This window comes from Phyllobates terribilis, unplaced genomic scaffold (genome assembly GCF_046119375.1).
Source record: "Phyllobates terribilis strain yellow unplaced genomic scaffold, ASM4611937v1 Scaffold_7__3_contigs__length_470593459, whole genome shotgun sequence".
Lineage (NCBI taxonomy): Eukaryota > Metazoa > Chordata > Amphibia > Anura > Dendrobatidae > Phyllobates > Phyllobates terribilis.
In genome coordinates, this window is record NW_027362767.1 from 297,721,020 (window position 1) to 297,735,350 (window position 14,331).

General features: G+C 41.4%; 1 protein-coding gene across 4 annotated transcripts in view; it reads left to right on the forward strand.

Annotated features, from left to right (window-relative positions):
* The window catches only part of LOC141154697 (actin-binding protein WASF3-like), a 116,429-nt gene that overhangs the window by 50,794 nt on the left and 51,304 nt on the right, over positions 1-14,331 (forward strand). The window contains exon 1 of one of the 4 annotated variants that reach the window (XM_073641031.1): positions 8,632-8,806. The exons of the other annotated variants lie outside the window; for them this stretch is intronic. The gene's annotated coding sequence lies outside the window, so the exon portion shown is untranslated. Of the gene's footprint in view, positions 1-8,631; positions 8,807-14,331 lie in introns of those variants that run through there. 4 annotated transcript variants of the gene reach the window in all.

A 14,331-nucleotide genomic window follows, 5' to 3' on the forward strand; every position in this document is an offset into this window, starting at 1 on the left:
ATGAAAATTGCACATTCACACTGAAGGCATCAAAACTATGAATTAACACATGTGGAATTATATACTTAACAAAAAAGTGTGAAACAACTGAAAATATGTCTTATATTCTAGGTTCTTCAAAGTAGCCACCTTTTGCTTTGATGACTGCTTTGCACACTCTTGGCATTCTCTTGATGAGCTTCAAGAGGTAGTCACCGGAAATAGTTTTCACTTCACAGGTGTGCCCTGTCAGGTTTAATAAGTGGGATTTCTTGCCTTATAAATGGGGTTGGGACCATCAGTTGTCTTGTGCAGAAGTCTGGTGGATACACAGCTGATAGTCCTACTGAATAGACTGTTAGAATTTGTATTATGGCAAGAAAAATGCAGCTAAGTAAAGAAAAACGAGTGGCCATCATTACTTTAAGAAATGAAGGTCAGTCTGCGAAAAATTGGGAAAACTTTGAAAGTGTCCCCAAGTGCAGTTGCAAAAACCATCAAGCGCTACAAAGAAACTGGCTCACATGAGGACCGCCCCAGGAAAGGAAGACCAAGAGTCACCTCTGCTTCTGAGTATAAGTTTATCCGAGTCACCAGCCTCAGAAATCGCAGGTTAACAGCAGCTCAGATTAGAGACCAGGTCAATGCCACACACAGTTCTAGCAGCAGACACATCTCTACAACAACTGTTAAGAGGAGACTTTGTGCAGTAGGCCTTCATGGTACAATAGCTGCTAGGAAACCACTGCTAAGGACAGGCAACAAGCAGAAGAGACTTGTTTGGGCTAAAGAACACAAGGAATAGACATTAGACCAGTGGAAATCCTGTGCTTTGGTCTGATGAGTCCAAATTTGAGATCTTTGGTTCCAACCACCGTGTCTTTGTGCGACGCAGAAAAGGTGAACGGATGGACTCTACATGCTTGATTCACACCATGAAGCATGGAGGAGGAGGTGTGATGCTGTGGGGGTGCTTTGCTTGTGACACTGCTGGGGATTTATTCAAAATTGAAGGCATACTGAACCAGCATGGCTACCACAGCATCTTGCAAGGCATGCTATTCCATCCGGTTTGCGTTTAGTTGGACCATCATTTATTTTTCAACAGTACAATGACCCCAAACATACCTGTGTAAGGGCTATTTGACCAAGAAGGAGAGTGATGGGGTGCTATGCCAGATGACCTGGCCTCCACAGTCACCAGACCTGAACCCAATTGAGATGGTTTGGGGTGAGCTGGACCACAGAGTGAAGGCAAAAGGGCCAACAAGTGCTAAGCATCTCTGGAAACTCCTTCAAGATTGTTGGAAAACCATTTCCGGTGACTACCTCTTGAAGCTCATCAAGAGAATGCCAAGAGTGTGCAAAACAGTCATCAAAGCAAAAGGTGGCTACTTTGAAGAACCTAGAATATAAGACATATTTTCAGTTGTTTCACACTTTTTTGTTAAGTATATAATTCCACATGTGTTAATTCATAGTTTTGATGTCTTCAGTGTGAATGTACAATTTTCATAGTCATGAAAATACAGCAAAAAGTTTAAATGAGGTGTGTCCAAACTTTTGGTCTGTACTGTATGAGTGCAATGAAGCGTTCGGCGGCATCACTCACGATCTTCAATCTGGTGACTTTTGAGGATGCATCGATGTAACTTGCATTATTGTGCCACGGACAAGTATCTTGATGAAGAAAATCTTGGTTTATTTCCAGTGCAACAAACAGTTTTTTTTGTGTTGGGCAACTTGAAGTGATGAAGCTTCTTGTGTGACACAAGGTCTTCGGCAAGCTGCATGCGAGTTCAGCAGACATTGTTGCCTTCCTTCTATAGAGCCAGGACCATCTCAACCTTTTCTGTGGTTGGCGCCTCATTGTCAAAAAAATCCAGACCCCCCATAATCTCATTGAGGTACCACAAATGTCTGTTGAAAGTTTTTATTGCTGCCTCAGCAAAAAGGCGCGTTGATTCATTTGTGTTCTACAAGTTCTTGCAGTAATGTCAACTCATTTCACAGCGATGTGGCTGGGATCTGACAGAGGTACCAAGTCTTCAAGTATAAGCGGACAGTAAAAGTGCAATATTGACGGAGATTTTTTAACTTTGTCAAAGTTTAACGAAATTGGTAACGAAACATGAAGGTCTTCAGAGCGTATATCACTTTGGCCACCCATCGGGCCTGATAGTAGGCATCTGAAGTGTTGATGTGTATGTCTGGGTTTGCTGGCGAATCAAAGAACAGGAGTGCCAGTGTTAACAATTCCTTGTAATCATCTCTTGGATGGCATTGTGCAAGCTGGTTGGTGAAAAATTCAACTAGACACTCCTTAAGTGGACCTAGCTCAGTTGAAACTGTCATCTTCGATTCCAGCTGAAAACTTGGTTCTATCCAGTTGATTCCAAGCAGCCGAAAATCTCTCAAACAACTTTATAATTACATAGTAACATAGTTTTTAAGGTTGAAGGAAGACTAAGTCCATCTAGTTCAACCCATAGCCTAACATGTTGATCCAGAGGAAGGCAAAAAAAAACCATGTGGCAAACACTAAGCTCTACATTGGGGAAAAAAAATTCCTTCCCGACTCCATACGACAATCAGACTAGTTCCCTGGATCAACGCCCTATCAAGGAATCTAGTATAAATAACCTGTAATATTATACTTTTCAAGAAAGGCATCCATGCCCTTCTTAAATTTTATTAGTGAATCACTCATTACAACATCATGCGGCAGAGAGTTCCATAGTCTCACTGCTCTTACAGTAAAGAATCCCCGTCTGTGATTATGATTAAACCTTCTTTCCTCCAGACGTAGAAGATGCCCCCTTGTCCCCGTCTCAGGCCTCAGAGTAAAAAGATCAGTAGACAGGTCTTTGTACTGTCCCCTCATATACTTGTACATAGTAATAAGATCACCCCTAAGCCTTCGTTTTTCCACAGTAAATAACCCCAAGTGTATTAACCTGTCTTGGTATTTCAGACCCCCCAGTCCTCTAATAACCTTGGTCGCTCTTCTCTGCACCCTCTCTAGTTCAGCTATGTCTTTCTTATACACCGGAGACCAGAACTGTACACAGTATTCTAAGTGTGGTCGCACTAGTGACTTGTATAGAGGTAAAATTATGTTCTCCTCATGAGCATCTATGCCTCTTTTAATGCATCCCATTATTTTATTTGCCTTTGCAGCAGCTACCTGACACTGGCCACTAAACGTGAGCTTGTCGTCCACCAATGCACCCAGGTCTTTTTCAGTTACAGTTTTGCCCAGTGTTTTACTATTAAGCATATAATTATACATTTTATTTCCTCTGCCCAAGTGCATTACCTTACATTTATCCCCATTAAAGCTCATTTGCCATTTATCAGCCCAAGCTTCTGGTTTACATAGATCCTCCTGTAATATAAACTTGTCCTCCTCTGTATTGATTACCTTACAGAGTTTAGTGTCATCTGCAAATATTGAAATATTACTCTGTATGCCCCCTTACAAGGTCACTAATAAATATTTTAAAAAGAAGGGGTCCAATACTGACCCCTGTGGTACCCCACTGTTAACTGAGACCCAGTCTGAGTGTTTTCCTTTAATAACCACCCTTTGTTTCCTATCACTGAGCCAATTCTTAACCCACATACATATATTTTCCCCTATCCCCATTGTTCTCATTTTATGTATCAACCTTTTGTGTGGAACCGTATCAAAAGCTTTTGAAAAGTCCATATACACAACATCCACTGCATTTCCTTGGACCAGTCCGGAACTTATCTCTTCATAAAAACTGATCAGATTAGTTTGACAGGAATGGTCCCTAGTAAACCCATGTTGATATTGGGTCATGAGGTTATTCTTCTTCAGATACAGTTATATGAAAAAGTTTGGGCACCCCTATTAATCTTAAGCTTATTGTTTTATAAAAATTGGTGTTTTTGCAACAGCTATTTCAGTTTAATATATGTAATAACTGTTGGACACAGTAATGTTTCTGCCTTGAAATGAGGTTTATTGTACTAACAGAAAATGTGCAATCTGCATTCAAACAAAATTTGACAGGTGCATAAGTATGGGCACCTCACCAGAAAAGTGACATTAATATTTAGTAGATCCTCCTTTTGCAAAAATAACAGCCTCTAGTCGCTTCCTGTAGCTTTTAATGAGTTCCTGGATCCTGGATGAAGGCATTTTTGACCATTCCTCTTTACAAAACAATTCCAGTTCAGTTAAGTTTGATGGTCGCCGAGCATGGACAGCCCTCTTCAAATGATCCCACAGATGTTCAATGATATTCAGGTCTGGGGACTGGGATGGCCATTCCAGAACATTGTAATTGTTCCTCTGCATGAATGCCTGAGTAGATTTGGAGCGGTGTTTTGGATCATTGTCTTGCTGAAAGATCCATCCCCTGCGTAACTTCAACTTTATCACTGATTCTTGAACATTATTGTCAAGAATCTGCTGATACTGAGTGGAATCCATGCGTCCCTCAACTTTAACAAGATTCCCGGTGCCGGCATTGGCCACAGCGCCCCAAAGCATGATGGAACCTCCACCAAATTTTACTGTGGGTAGCAAGTGTTTTTCTTGGAATGCTGTGTTTTTTTGCCACCATGCATAACGCCTTTTTGTATGACCAAACAAGTCAATCTTGGTTTCACCAGTCCACAGGACCTTCTTCCAAAAAGAAATTGGCTTCTCCAAATGTGCTTTTGCATACCTCAGCCGACTCTGTTTGTGGCGTGCTTGCAGAAACGGCTTCTTTCGCATCACTCTCCCATACAGCTTCTCCTTGTGCAAAGTGCGTTGTATAGTTGACCGATGCACAGTGACACCATCTGCAGCAAGTTGATGCTGCAGCTCTCTGGAGGTGGTAGTATAAGCAAAGGGATATAAACCACAGGTATTAAGCAGAATGACAAGCAAGAAGTGGTGCAGTATAATCTTAAAAATTAACTTTTATTTGTCTATTTAAAAAGTTAGGTGAATATATAAAATTAATATAAAAAACGAACGATAGCAAATGTTTTAAACGGTACTTAGCAACCTTTAAACAAAAATATATCTGTGGAACTTATAGCACGCCTGGTATAGTTCTCACCAAGCAGGGAGCTTAATGGACCACAGGTATATGGCACTGTAGACCACCACCTCAATTTTAACTAGGTGGTCTTAGTCTATACCCAAGGAAATCCTGTCATGCAATCAAAGTTTTACTCTATATGTGCATTAGAGCATATTGAATATACAGGTATACATCAAAAATCTCCCATACCCATAATTTCAACTCAGGAATGGGCGTGGAAAAGAAAAAGATAGACCAACTGCAATGTAGAGTCTAGATGTGACATAAATTACCTGGTGAAAAGTAAATAAGGTATGGAACAATCTCACCGTTAAAATGTCAATGTCATCTCTGTTGACTCATATCCGTGCAGTTCTGTGCAATTCTAAAGAGGACCCTTTGGAAGTGGCATTATCCAGTAGAGTGCAGGACTCATTTTCTCTGGAAGGACTCAGACCATTTTTATTGCTGACCGATAGACCTACCCGCACAGCGGCTCGCTCTCTCCCCTGATGAATCACTAGCATGAGGAAATGCGTCGGGAGGGCACCCCTCACCCTGTTGGTCTGAGTCCTTCCAGAGAAAATGAGTCCTGCACTCTACTGGATAATGCCACTTCCAAAGGGTCCTCTTTAGAATTGCACAGAACTGCACGGATATGAGTCAACAGAGATGACATTGACATTTTAACGGTGAGATTGTTCCATACCTTATTTACTTTTCACCAGGTAATTTATGTCACATCTAGACTCTACATTGCAGTTGGTCTATCTTTTTCTTTTCCACGCCCATTCCTGAGTTGAAATGGGTATGGGAGATTTTTGATGTATACCTGTATATTCAATATGCTCTAATGCACATATAGAGTAAAACTTTGATTGCATGACAGGATTTCCTTTGGTATAGACTAAGACCACCTGGTTAAAATTGAGGTGGTGGTCTACAGTGCCATATACCTGTGGTCCATTAAGCTCCCTGCTTGGTGAGAACTATACCAAGCGTGCTATCAGTTCCACAGATATATTTTTGTTTAAAGGCTGCTAAGTACCGTTTAAAACATTTGCTATCGTTCGTTTTTTACATTAATTTTATATATTCACCTAACTTTTTAAATAGACAAATAAAAGTAAATTTTTAAGATTATACTGCACCACTTCTAGCTCTCTGGAGGTGGTCTGAGGATTGTCCTTGAATGATCTCACCATTCTTCTTCTCTGCCTTTCTGATTTTTTTCTTGGCCTGCCACTTCTGGCCTTAACAAGAACTGTCCCTGTGTTCTTCCATTTCCTTACTATGTTCCTCACAGTGGAAACTGACAGGTTAAATCGCTGAGACAGCTTTTTGTACCCTTCCCCTGAACAACTGTGTTGAATAATCTTTGTTTTCAAATCATTAGACAGTTGTTTTGAGGAGCCCATGATGCCACTCTTCAGAGGAGATTCAAACAGGAGAACAACTTGCAAGTGGCCACTTTAAGTAGCTTTTCTCATGATTGCATACACCTGGCTATGAAGTTCAAAGCTCAATGAGGTTACAAAACCAAAAAAAGTGCTTTAGTAAGTCAGTAAAAAGTAGGTAGGAGTATTTAAAACAAGAAAATGATAAGGGTGCCCATACTTATGCACCTGTCAAATTTTGATTGAATGCAGATTGCACATTTTCTGTTAGTACAATAAACCTCATTTCAAGGCAGAAACATTACTGTGTCCAACAGTTATTACATATATCAAACTGAAATAGCTGTTGCAAAAACACCAATTTTTATAAAACATTAAGCTTAAGATTAATAGGGGTGCCCAAACTTTTTCATATAACTGTACTCTAGTATAGCATCTCTTAGGAAACCCTCCAGGATTTTACCCACACTAGAGGTTAAGCTTACTGGCCTATAATTTCCAAGTTTGGTTTTTGTCCCCTTTTTGAATATTGGCACCACATTTGCTATACGCCAGTCCTGTGGTACAGACCCTGTTATTATGGAATCTTTAAAGATTAAAAATAATGGTCTATCTATGACGTTACTTAATTCCTGCAGTACTCGCGGGTGTATCCCATCCGGGCCCGGGGATTTGTCAACTTTAGTGATTTTTAGACGCCGCCGTACTTTCTGCTGGGTTAAGCGAGTGACATTTAATGGAGAATTTTTGTTATCACTGATCATGTTTTCTGTCATGCGATTTTCTTGTGTAAATACAGTTGAAATAAAATCATTTAGGATATTGGCTTTTTCCTCATCCTCATCCACCATTTCACCCAGACTATTTTTAAGGGGACCAACACTATCATTTTTTAGTTTTTTACTATTTATTTAGTCAAAGAATATTTTGGGATTATTTTTGCTTTCGCTGACAATGAGTCCCTCTGCCTCAATCTTTGCTGCCTTGATTTGTTTTTTACAGAATTTATTTAATTTTCTATATTTATTTAATGCCTCATCACTACCTACTTGCTTTAGTTCTCTAAACGCTTTGTTTTTGTCACTTATTGTGCCCCTTACAGCTCTATTTAGCCATAGTGGTTTCCTCCTATTTCTAGCATGTTTATTCCCATAGGGTATATATTGTGTACAGGTCCTTTTCAGGATGTTAATAAATGTCTCCCATTTGCTTTGTGCAGCTTTATGTCTCAGGATATTGTCCCAGTTTATTGCACTAAGATCATCTCTCAGCCGTTGGAAATTTGCCTTCCTGAAGTTTAGTGTCCTTGTAACCCCTCTACTACACATCTTATTAAAGGTTACATGAAAACGTATTATTTTGTGATCACTATTACCCAAGTGACCCCCAACTCGTATATTTGATATGCAGTCTGGCCTATTGGTTAATATTAGGTCTAGCAGTGCCCCCCTTCTTGTTGGGACCTGAACCAGTTGTGAAAGGTAATTGTCTCTCATAGTTGTCAAAAACCTATTACCTTTGCTTGAACTACAGGTTTCTGTCCCCCAATGTATTTCAGGGTAGTTGAAGTCCCCCATAAAAATGACTTCTCCTTGAGTCGCTGCTTCATCTATTTGCTTTACGAGGATATTCTCCGCTGCTTCCATTATTTTTGGAGAGTTATAACAAACCCCTATCAGTAATTTATTATTTTTTCCCCCTCCCCTTATCTCCACCCACAGGGACTCTACATTTCCATTAGATTCAAATATATCCTCCCACAAGATGGGTTTTAAGGATGATTTTACATATAAACACCCCCCCCCCTCTTCGCTTGTTTGTGCGGTCATTTCTGAACAGACTATAGCCCTGTAAATTAACTGCCCAGTCATGGCACCTGTTGGACCTGTTGATGTCAGCCACAATTTATCAAACACGCTTGCGAAATTAGATTGTGAATGTGGTTCTTACATGGCAAACTCAGTAGTTCTTTCTGCAGTTTCTGTTGCAAGAGGACGCATGCACCAGCCTCTATACCAGTGTTACTACTGGTCGTGTCGAATGACATAAACTTCACTTTATCCAAGAGCTGCCAATCCTGCAGAACCTCAAATACAGCCTTAGCTTGTGCTGCTCCTGTGCTGTTAGCCATCTCTGGCACCGACAACTTCTCAGTTCCTCTTCCTGACACTAGTACTGCCAGTCACTCAGCAGTTTCATTGCCGGTCTGGCTTGCAAACCTTTTTCCCAGTGTACTGTCAGTGGATCACTGCTCTAGAAAGAAGCTTTGATATCATTTGCTGCAATCTTTCGATGCCGGCGACGAGCCTGTGTAATAGATTCCCTATTCAACGTGAGACTGTCTGGAACATGGCCAAGAGACTGAGAAGCAGCAGCAAGCAGGTAGGTCGCTTTTCTATCACTGGTATTAGTTCTGTCTAGAGCTGCAGCAACTGCCAAAATCATAATGTTGACAGGTCTTACCTTACTTACTTTTCTTGGGACTATAATGCCCTTCACACTCATCACTATCGTTGTCGGAAGCGCCGTTGTTGCTGCAACTGCTACCACTGCTGCAGAGTTCAGCCGATGCTCTCGACTTCTGAACTCGCTCAGTTTCCTTTTTTCTTTGTTTCTCTGCCTGTAATTCTCTCATAAATCTTCTTTCCTCAACCTTGGCCAGCTTTCTGTCTAATGGTCCCATGCTTCCACGACGACCTTTTTCTCCTTGAACAAGCAAGACGTCACGGTCTTCCTGAAGTTTTATACGTTTCATGGCATCAGCATGAGCGACATCAAACAAATCATCAAGTTTTATTAACAAATTCCTTCTCCTTGGATTCTTGTGTTTTGGTTCACCTTTTAGCATTCTTCTTGATACTCTTCCATTGACCAAACAGACTCTTCACCTTACTGATCACATGATATTGTTGCCTTGTCGGGATTCTCACTTTTTCCCAGAACCAGAGTACTTCGTTGTCTGTGACGGTAGCACTGGTACATGTTAGGTGCGATTCTGTACAGTGCAGGAAATAAAACCTGGCCAACACCTGCCGATACAGCGGCAGCTTAGAACCGGTAATAATGTCCCTCCAATTAACCACGCTCATCTAACACTGCAAATTGAAGATGCCATTTTTTCTGACAACAGTGACTAAACCTGTGGGAGGCCTAAATAGCAAACATAAAACCTCATTTCATTAAAGTTTGATACGTTGCTGCTAGGGATGAACGAATCCTTGTGCATTCGGCTGTGCACCATTAGCAACCTATGCTAATGACTGAGGGAGACTGAGGGAGGGGCTAAAGCCACAAAGTTTGTTGATTGGCTGCCCTACACTCAGCCTTTCAGCAAACTTTATTGTCTGGGACGGAAGCTGGGAAAGTGAATGGAGCGGAAATGCGCACTACCGCGCATGCCCGCCCTCCGCTCCATTCACTTCCAGTGCGGGCCGAATGCAACCGAAAACGAATACACAAGGATTCACCCATCCATAGTTGCTGCAAATCACCCTAACATCGTTCATCAACACTTGCAATGTACTATTACAAAGATTAGATTTACGTAAAACAGTGAATAATGCTGAATGTTGTCTGTAATCTGGCAAGTTTACTTTGAAACAGGAAATTTAAACTAATATTAATAATATTAAATATTCTGTACAGATTACAAATAAGCAAATTGGAGACAGTTTAAAGGAGTGTTGGGGTCCTTATTGCTGCTCTATATTAAAACTATCCAAATCCTTTTTTAACGGCTATTAAGTGTTCGAGGGACGACATTGACGACAATGAGTCGCCTTTTAAACACAACCAAAAGAAACGATTTTTTAAAGGATATTACAGATCATTATGTGTAACACTTATAGGGGGTGAGACTATGAATAAAACTAATTTTATTTTTTCTATAGAATGTATTGTCACCCTAATGCATGCTCATCACTAATTATAAAGCTTCTCCTGTCCATTATCACAGATTGATAAACTTGCATGTGTAAATTTTATCCATCTCTCAGAGCGCACAGCTCAGAGGGAACAGTGATAATGACACTGCACAAATCATACACACACACTTATTTTTTACTAATATATATTGTAGGGATTCACTCTCAGAGGTATGTAGGCATTACGTAGCATAGTTTTAATGCTTCCCACAGGTTGCACAGCGCCAAAACGAAATTAAACATAAATCCCTAGCCTAGTCCAGGCGCTAACTAAATAGTAGAAACCCTGATTACTCAGACACGGCTGAGCTAGCCCCAGTTCAGTCAAACAAAAGTGCTGTCATCCATAGCAACCAGCGATACTTGCAGTTTGGTGCACACGGCCTGTGCAGACTCTTCTCAAAGACATTCTGGCTTGTTTCTCACTTCAACTTCAAGACACATCCAGTCTGCTCAGCCTCCTCAGCAGACTGTTAATATGCAGAGCTAGCCAGGTGCACTAATCAAAGCAATTTAGAGCAGGGGCAGGAAACCTTTTTTATGCCAAGGGCCATTTGGATATTTATAGCATCAGTGGAAGGCCATACTAAATTATCAACTTGAAATTTATCCTGCTATATTTGGTCAATCAAGCAAGACTGTTTTAAAATTATTCTTCATGTATGTCTGGGCCAATTGCAACCATTTCTGCTGGTGAGCACTGTTTAGGGGAGGCTGAATAGTAGGTTTATGCACAACTGCAGCCTCTGGAGAGTCCCACACTTTGAGGTTCACAGGACTTCAGAGGCACCAGCAGCTTCAAGTACCTGTTTGCTGCTTTGTAATAGTATTTTAGCAGCTGCACTCTTTTTCCGATGAATTTGTCTGGCAAAAACCTTCCTCATTATGCCTTTATCTGCATTAACCCGTCTGTGCCCTATATCAGGTACAAATCTCTTCGCAGTGCTATGACCACCTTTACGTTTTTTTGAAATATCTAATGTTTTCATACCTTGTCCAACGCATCGCACTATTTGACGCTTTTCGTCAGCAGAGAGATCCTTTTTCTTTCCCATATTGCTTGAAACTTGTGGCTGCTTAATAATGTGGAACATCTTTAAGTAGTTTTCCTTTAATTATGCTCACCTGACAAACTAATTATCACAGGTGTTTGAGATTGATTTCAGAGATCCAAATAGCTCTGAGACACAATACCATCCATTAGTTTATTTGAAAAACAAAAAATTACATCTCTATGACACTTAAATTCAATTTGTATAATAATTTGGAACACACTGTATATACATTACAGGAGAGGCAGGGGCATCTATACATCATAGGAGACGCTGAAGCATTTATACATCACGGGAGACACTGGAGGTGCCGCTGCTGTCATCGTCATCATCGGTGGGACTAGACGCAAAGCGCGCTGACTCCACCCACAAAGTACATCCTGACGCTGGTAGTGGCTATTGTCAGGATGTAATCCTTAATTGCATGCATGTTCAGTAGTGAATGCGGCGTGTGCGTGCTCGCAATGTAAAAAGCAATTAAAGGACCTACAGCTGGCAAAACGCAGCCATCGGCCCCGAGCACTGTGGTCCCTGGGAAACTGGGCCAGATGTTTAGAGGGAACACTAGTCACTGTTTGGACCATGTGGATAAATTATATGATTATGAATAAGGATATACATTATTCAGTACTTGACAAAAAAATAGTAAAATACAAATCTGTCAGTGTTGCAGTAATTTTAACAAATGCATACACCAGATGTATGGCTGAAACGGTCTTGTGTAGTTTAACTGATTTATGTTGCTGTAGCTCCATCTAGTGGACACTGAGCTTATTACTTATAATATAAAGATGGCAATAGAGCACAATGATAGAAAAGCACAATGAACTTTTTCTGTCTATGTATTATGGTGCATTGGATAAGGAAAATGTAAAAGTCTGAAATGTTTATTCTGTTAAGTAAAATACCATTTTAGAATCTACTTATGTTACATACATCTGCAATTCACAGTCTCTGTTATTAAGACACTGGATTAGTGGTGGTCATGTGAACAATAGTGATGAGCGAGCACTAAAATGCTCGGGTACTCGTTACTCGGGTGGAGCAAATTAGAATACTCGAGTGCTCGGTCTGAGTAATGAGCCCAATGTAAGTCTATGGGAAACTCGAGTATTTTTCAGGCGGCTCCCCCCGGCAGTCTGCAGAGGGCCTAAAAATTGCCCAATTCGATGGGAACAGTGCTCAAAAGACATGGTAACAGCATGGAGAAGACCCCTGAATGCATTTCTGACTCCCAGGTCACTGCTGTCAACAACGTTGTCAGAGGTATTACGCCACTTTTACGGACTCACAATAAAACCTACAAAAACAAAACCAAAATGGATTTTCCTGGGAAAAATGTTAAGGAACATCCTTTCCAGGGTAGTGACTTGTATATAAGGCAAAATATATAACCAAAAACAAAAATGCTCCTCCACACCTTGGGCTATGTTCACACGATGCGTTTTTGCACTTTTGCATTGCTTTCAACCGTGACAAATGCATTCACCAGGAAATGTCATTTTAACATTTTTCTACCTTATCTGGCCATGTGGTGTGTGAGAGATCATCAGACGCATCCTGTTTCATTTATGAAGGAAGGACTCTGAAAGTCACAAACACTTTTTATAGGGCCATCAGGCGGCCCTTACTATCCTTAAAGGGCCAGCAGTCGGCTATACTTTGTTGTTCCCATTATTAAAGAGTGGGTCTCCTATACTGTTATTGCGTATGCAGTGACTGCAAGGGCTGCCAAAAATATGGACGAACCCCAATACCCCTTTGAAAAGACATAGAAGAGGGTCTCAGAAAAAAAATGTTCCCATTATAAAGGAGTGGGTCTCCTATAGTGGTAATGCCCATGCAGTGACTGCAAGGGCTGCCAAGATTTGGGAAAAACCACAATACCAATTTAAAGACACATAGAGCTGGGCCACAGCAACGACATGTTTCCAGTAGAAAGAAGTGGGTCTCCCATACTGTTTGCCTATGCAGTGAATGCAACAGCTGCCAAAAATTTGGAGGAACTCCAATGTCCCTTGCAAGAGACGTAGAGGTCAGGGCCTCCTGAAAACAATGTTCCCATTTTTAGGAAGTGGGTCTCCCATACATTTTGCCTATGCAGTGAATGCAACGGCTGCCAAAAATTTGGAGGAACTCCAATGTCCCTTGCAAGAGACGTAGAGGTTGGAGGACCTCCTGAAAACAATGTTCCCAGTTTTAAGAAGTGGGTCTCCCATACTGTTTGCCTATTCCGTGAATGCAACGGCTGACAAAAATTCGGAGGAGCTCCAATGACCCTTGCAACAGACGTAGATATGGTGATATGGTAGATATTGTGGTGATATGGTGGTGGAGGATGAGGATAAGGAGGACCATCCTGGTGGACTCCTCAAAGTTTTGGAGTATGGTACAGATGTCTGACATCCATGTCCACTCCTGAGGTCTTATGTGTAGTCTGACCTGAATACCGACGGCCGTGTTGATGCTGGTAGTCAACAACTGCCCTCTTGTGCTCACAAATCCTTCCCAACATCTGCAAATCTGCAATGCAGAGTTCCAATGCTTGGGGACATCGCAGATAAGTCTGTGAGCTGCAAGCTGCAAACACTGCTGAAGCACGGCAAGGGCGGCGGAAGCTGTAGCTGAGTTTCTAAAATGGGCACACACGCGACGTACTTTGACAAGCTGATGCAACAGATCTGGGTAGGTTTTGAGAAACTGCTGAACCACGAGGTTAAGCACATGGGCCAGGCATGGTACGTGGGTGAACTCGCCTCTCTTCAGAGCCGCCACCAGATTCCGTCCATTGTCACACACGACCATGCCTGGCTGTAGGTTCAGCGGTGTGAGCCACAGATCAGCCTGCTCTTTCAGAGCTGTACACAACTCTTCAGCGGTGTGCGGTTTGTCACCTAAGCATTTTAGCTTCAGCACAGCCTGTTGCCGCTTG